We start from the raw sequence: 6638 nt of genomic DNA, 5'->3' as shown, positions 1-6638 counted from the left end.
TTATTAAGGGAAAGATGCGTAGGATGTGCGTGCGCACGGTTTCATAAATCCGAATATTTCTGTGCGTACGCACGTCCTATGTTTCATCCGTACGCCACTTCTGATGCAAATCCTACGCAAAGTTTTATAAATGAGGCCCCTGGTCTCTACAGTCACCAGACCTGAACCCAATCGAGATGGTTTGGGGTGAGCTGGACCGCAGAGTGAAGGCAAAAGGGCCAACAAGTGCTAAGCATCTCTGGGAACTGGGAACATCGTCTGGGACCATTTCAGGTGACTACCTCTTGAATCCCATCAAGAGAATGCAAAGAGTGTGCAAAGCAGTAATCAAGTCAAAAGGTGGCTACTTTGAAGAACCTACAATATGACATATTTTCAGTTGTTTCACACTTTATTGTATGTATATAATTCCTCATGTGTTCATTCATAGTTTTGATGCCTCCGATATTCAGTTTTGATTAGTCTGGCAGGCTGTGACTTCTCCTGGATGTCCTCCCCTCTTCCGAGTTCTCCTGTGAGAGTTACAGCTGCAATCCATTTCTCGTCAAGCTCCTGTATAAGGTGTGGCCTTGTGGCTCAGTGATTACGTAACTTAAGCTTTGATGATGAACAGTTACAAACGTTTATGTTGTTCCTTACTTTGATATTGTTTGTTAATAAAATTTTGTATTCCCAAGGAAGTAGATACAAGATAAACAGTCTGGCCACAAGTTATCATTTAAGAGTTACATTTAATGGAGATTGACCATTATTCAATTTAATGTTCAGAATTTAACTTAAACTGATACATGTATTTCTGCTTTTATTTTTCTCACTCATACTATTTGATAAGTTGTGGAGTTAAATGTTTCCTTATGTGGAAATTTCTGTCGGGTAATAAAGGCGCAGACGTCCGCGAAATGGGGCCCGATGACGGCTCCCAAAAAAGACCTCTTCCAAGGCCAGGCCTTACACCCGCCCAAGCACACCGCCAACATCCCCAACGCCCAATCTCAGCAGATACTGTGGAATCCCCACCAAGGTGCCAAACCAGGCTCCCCTGATCAATGGTCTTTCCTCCACCCATGAAGTTTTGCAATAAAAGATGTGAAGCAAATCAGAAATATACGGCATGAAGGGGTTTTAATGGGACTAAGGATGATCCTCTCAAAGTACCACATCAGAGTTCCAGGGCAATTAGCTTTGAGGCAGGTGACAGTTGTTTTTTTTTTTTTTGGGTCTGACATAAATCTTGTATGACAGTGAAGCAATGTGCTGAAGGAAAAAACTGTGAGTAAAGCAGCCTGAACTCGTAGAGAAAAACCAATCATTGTTATTCTGTTGAGGATAGTTTTTCCTGCAGTTGTAAAGTTAACCCTCCTCCTTTATCCGGGCTTGGGACCGGCAAAGTGATTGTAAAGTCACTCTGGCGGAGTTACTTTTTTTTAATCCAAAAACGACAGAAATTGTGTGGGAAGCCGGAGTACCCGGAGAGAAACCCACAGGCCAATTGAAAGAGCTCACAAGTAAAAACTATGATTTTTAACATTTTTTATTTTATTAATATTTTATCGTCTATTTTATTGTTTTTTTATTTCTATTTTAATTCTATGCTGCTTTATTTTTATTATTGTCTCTACTTGTCAAAACTGCAGCTATTCTGCAAAATTAAAGTACATTGTGCAGTGGACTGCTAACTATTATGCTGCTATAATGACTTGATTTCTGTATTGGAGCTTATGATGTACTACTTTATTTACTAGGCTGATTTAATGCTACCCTTTACATTGTGATATGTCAGGCTTCTAGTTAGGCTGCTAAAACAGCCACATTTTCCATTCCTTAAGTAGAAAAGTCCTATTTGACTCACTGTTCTAAGTTTTAGTTTCTCTATTACTAATAATAAAGTACATCTACTATTTGAAGAAAATTAATGTGGGAAACCAAAGTACATAGAGAAAAACCCTCTTGTCAATGGAGGAGCTCATAAACTAGAAAACTATGAAATTTTCTACATCATTGTTGTTTTGTTTGATGATACTGTTTATTTTGTATAGACAATATTACTGTTGTTTTACTCTACTTTCACTAGTCTAATTTTAGGGGTATCTATTACTGATACTAAAGTACATCTACTATTTTAACTAAATTTGTGTCTGAAACCGTGGTGCCTATAGAAAAACCCACTTGTCAGTGGAAGAGCTAATAAACTAAAAACAATGATATTTTCTACACCAATATTGTTTATTTTAGTTATAATGTTCATTTATTACAGACATATCTGTTACAAATATTAAATGACATTGCACCATGTCTGGCTTCTTGTTATGCTGTTGGAACAGCCTCTTTTCCCTCAAAGGTATAGATTGTCTTGTCAATCTTATCCAATCATATCTGTGTTTATATAGTAGATTTATAGTAGCTGGAACACAACTGACTATGAAATTTTCTACATCAATATTGTTTTGTTTGAGTTATAATGTTAATATAGTATAGACAATATCTGTTACAAATATTAAAGGACATTGCACCATGTCTGGCTTCTTGTTATGCTGTTGGAACAGCCTCTTTTCCCTCAAAGGTATAGATTGTCTTGTCAATCTTATCCAATCATATCTGTGTTTATATAGTAGATTTAAAGTAGCTGGAACACAACTGACTATGAAATTTTCTACATCAATATTGTCTTGTTTGATTTATAATGTTTATTTTGTATAGACAATATAACTGTTGTTTTACTCTATTTTCACTAGTCTAATTTTAAGGGTATCTATTACTGATACTAAAGTACATCTACTATTTTAACAAAATTTGTGTATGAAACCAAAGTTCCCAGAGAAAAACCCACTTGTCAATGGAGGAGCTAATAAAGTGGAAACTATGATGTGTTTTAAATTCACATCATAGTGAAAGGTAGTCAAAGTCATAGTCATAGTAGTCATAGTCATAGTCAAAGGTGTAGATTTTCTTGTCAATCTTATCCAATCATATCTGTCTTTATAGTAGCTGGAACACAAGTGGCTGGCCCTTGGCTGAAATGTTCACTGTAAGATTTAGTTGAGCCAAGGGTGAAGGTGAATCTGTTCCAGACTAGGACGCTCCTTTGGGTCTCTGGTACAACACTGCTTCAAAAAATCTTTGCAGTCTTTAGAAAGTCTGTTGTCCATTTTTATCTGTCTTTTCATATAACTAGATGTACTGAAGTTTTTGTTGTGGAGGCATTCAAAGAGGACAATTCCCAGCTGCCATACTGTTGTGGGTCCAGCGCTGTATTTATACTGAGACAGCCATTCTGGAGGGACGTAACGATCAGTGCCACAGAAGGTTTTATGAGTTGAATTCGTCTCTGTGAAGCAGCTGAGTCCAAAGTCAATGATACGAACTCGTGGGGCGCCTGAACACATCTCTATCAAGATATTTTCTAGTTTGATGTCTCTGTGGAAAATCTTTTCATCCTGAAGGTGAATGGCTGCCTCTACCAGTTGTTTGAGGATAATCTTGGCTTCACTTTCTTTTAATGAACCTCCACGCCTTTCAATGTAGGAGTGAAGATCTGATGCTGGCATTGGTCTTTCTAACACCAAAATCAGTTCATGTGGCAGCACATACCAGTCTAGCAAGGTGATAGGTGCTTTGCTGCCGGCTGAATTTGATGTTCCAGACTGTAGTTTTAACATTACAGCAACTTCTACAGATAACTCTCGTCCACTTTCATCAAAATGTGTGCAGTAAATATAATCATTTGGGATGTGCTTGATGGCCACCACTAACTTGTCTGATTTACGATAGCCATTAAACACAGATCCACAACCACCTTTACCAAGTGGATTCAGCTCCACATATTTGGCCTTAAACTCAAGCTTTGGGTCTTCTTCATCTGTGCTTTCTTTCAATCTTTTGGTTGGTAGTTGTTCCGTATCAGATGCCTTTCTCTTTCTGCTACCAACAGGTTTTGAGCGTGCAGATTCTTCTTTTCGAGAAGGAAACTCAAGTTCCCGTTTTTTCTTTGCTGGTGTTACAAATTCTTGGCTGTCCTCAGAGATTCTCCTTTTGGTCCCTTTTTGTTTGACTTTGGCACCATCTTGAGATTTCACACTGTCCTTTTTCAAGTTCTGATTTGTTTCTAGTAGTTGAAACATGGCTTTCAAAAATGCTTCAAGACTCAAATGTGAGTGAAACTAGTGTCTCTAAACGTATTTTCAAATGTAAAAAGTACCTCTATACATCAGTTTTTATAATGACATCATAAAGCCATCATATGGTGTCAAATGATGTCATTACATCAAGAGAAAGTCTTTGTTGCGATTACATGAGTACATCATGTTGCTAGGCAACATGATGTACTCATGTAAAGGCCAGTTGGACCATTCTCAAATGGTTGTACGTGGAGGTACTGCAGGGGGTACGTGAAGCTTTTCAAAATATCTATCTAAATCAGTAGGCTCATCCTAATAATAAGTCTTGAAAAAAATATTTAGTAAAAAGTTCGATAAAATATAAATATGTGTTCATGCACAGTATTTTACAGTCAGTATTTAGTTTCAATATCCTTTGAAATAAAACCGCCCCCCCACCAAGTTAGTTTGACCCACTGACGTCACGTACTCATCAACGACACGTCGTTACCATAACACTGTAACTATGGAGACGTGGTTAAGGCACAGCAGCCATGCTGCTGAAAGTACAGATGGACAAATGAAAAAGAAAACAAAACAAGTGGCGACGAAGGCCAGAAAGTACATGGAAGAATATGTTTTAAAGGGATTTACGTCCACGAGCTCTGACCCACCCCAGGCACTGTGGGGTTTTTTTTGCCGGCAGAAGTTAGCCAACGCTAGCATGAAGCTAGCGCTCCTCCAGCGGCATCTCACCACAAAACATGGATGTCACGTTGGTAAGGCACCAGAGTTCTTCAGGAGAAAACTTTCTGATTTCAAGTCATCCCAAGCCACAATTAAATGATTAACGATTTTTGTAATGATCACATTAAAAAATGTGCCTCTGTCTAATAATGACACCGTTTGCTGCAGAATAGATTGATATCATGGGCACAGACATTATCGAACAAGTTGTGGGGGAAACTTGGCGACTCATTTTCACTGCAGCTGGATGAAAACACAGATGTGAGTGGACATTCGCAACTTGTTGCATTTGTAAGATACATTGACTGTGAACACATTCTATTCTGCAAAGAAGAAATGGAGGGGCGAACAACCGGGGAGAACATTTTAATGTCGTTAACATGTTTTTCACCAGAAACGCTATCAGCTGGAAATCCTGCAGCAGCGTCTGGACAGATGCGGCTGCATCAATGACGGGCAGCGCGAAAGGCCTCATAGCACGGATCATTAAAAAAGAAAATCCCGACATCAAGTGGACGCACTGTGTGTGATACACAGGGCAGTGCTGGCGTCCAAGAAAATGAGCCCTGTGTATCACGATGTTTTGAACGACAGCATTAAAGTTCTAAACTTTATCAAGTCAAGGCCACTTAATGCACGTTTGTTCCGCAGCCTCTGTGAAAATACGGGAGCTTGCAAAGCTTTGCTATCTGGCAGATATATTCAGGAAACTGAATGAACTGAACATGTCCCTGCAGGGCAAGGACACCAGCATCCTGAACCTGTATGACAAGGTGGGTGGTTTCCTGAAGAAAGCAGAGATGTGGAAAAGGGCACGTGATCAGGAGGATTTCACCTGCTTTCCTCAGTTGGATGTGTTTCTCTCAAATGAGGATGTGGCGACAGCTCCGGTGAAGTTAGTCACAGTGGGACATTTGGCTAACTTGCTCAGTGGTTTTCACTCCTACTTTACTGACATTGATGAGAAATCTGTGCAGCTGGATTGGGTGAGAAACCCATTTCTCTTGTCTGAAGCAAACAGAAGCAAGCTTCACTGTCACTCATCAGGAAAAACTGATGGAAGTAGCATCTGACCGTGGCCTGCAGATGAAGTTTGGTGCATCCACTCTCACACAGTTTTGGCTGTGTGTGAGGCAGGAGCACCCTGAGCTGGGACAGAAAGCTTTGGAGCAGCTGCTACCGTTTGCATTAGGGCTGGGAATCACTGGGTACCTCACGATACGATACGATTAAATACGATTTTTGTTATTCATGTATATTTCTTATTTTATGTATTATTAACAGCATTTTTCACATTTGAGTTTTGACTGGTTTTATGCCTTCTGGTGGTCAACGTCTTCTGTTTTTCTTTTTTGTTTGTACATGCAATGTTTGCCATCTGAATCTTTTTGTCTGGTTCACTGTTGTTTGGCTTGAATAAATCTGACTTTACAGCACTGTACCTCCTTTTTCTTCCAAAAATGTTTTGCCCATGTCAGGGGGTACTTGACTAAAAATATATTTCTAAAGGAGTACAACACAGAAGGAAGTTTGAGAACCACTAGTCTAACAGACAACATCAATGCCCAAATGATGTCACCAATGGCAGTCTGCACCTGGGTCGGGTTCACCATTTTGCTGATTCCTGCCAGTGAATCCAATTCAGGTTCGTTGAGAAAAACAATGACTGTTATTCTGTTGAGGATAGTTTTTCCTATAGTTGTAGAGTTGACCTTACTCCTTTATTCGGGCTTGGGACCGGCAAAGTGATTGTAAAGTCACTCTGGTAGAGTTCATTTTTCTTTTTTTTTCTTTCCA

General features: G+C 39.3%; 1 long non-coding RNA gene across 1 annotated transcript; it reads left to right on the top strand.

The window, feature by feature from the left end:
• Nucleotides 1-4616: 4616 nt before the first annotated feature.
• Nucleotides 4617-6277, top strand: LOC144994253 (uncharacterized). The gene is made up of 3 exons (XR_013657707.1): nucleotides 4617-4873; nucleotides 5010-5102; nucleotides 5236-6277. It is a non-coding gene; the product is annotated as an uncharacterized LOC144994253 (long non-coding RNA).
• The last annotated feature ends 361 nt before the right edge of the window (nucleotides 6278-6638 follow it).

Source organism: Oryzias latipes, chromosome 1 (genome assembly GCF_053564925.1).
Source record: "Oryzias latipes strain Hd-rR chromosome 1, Olatipes_Hd-rR_3.1".
NCBI classification, from domain to species: Eukaryota; Metazoa; Chordata; class Actinopteri; order Beloniformes; family Adrianichthyidae; genus Oryzias; species Oryzias latipes.
This window is presented reverse-complemented; position numbering and strand designations above follow the sequence as displayed.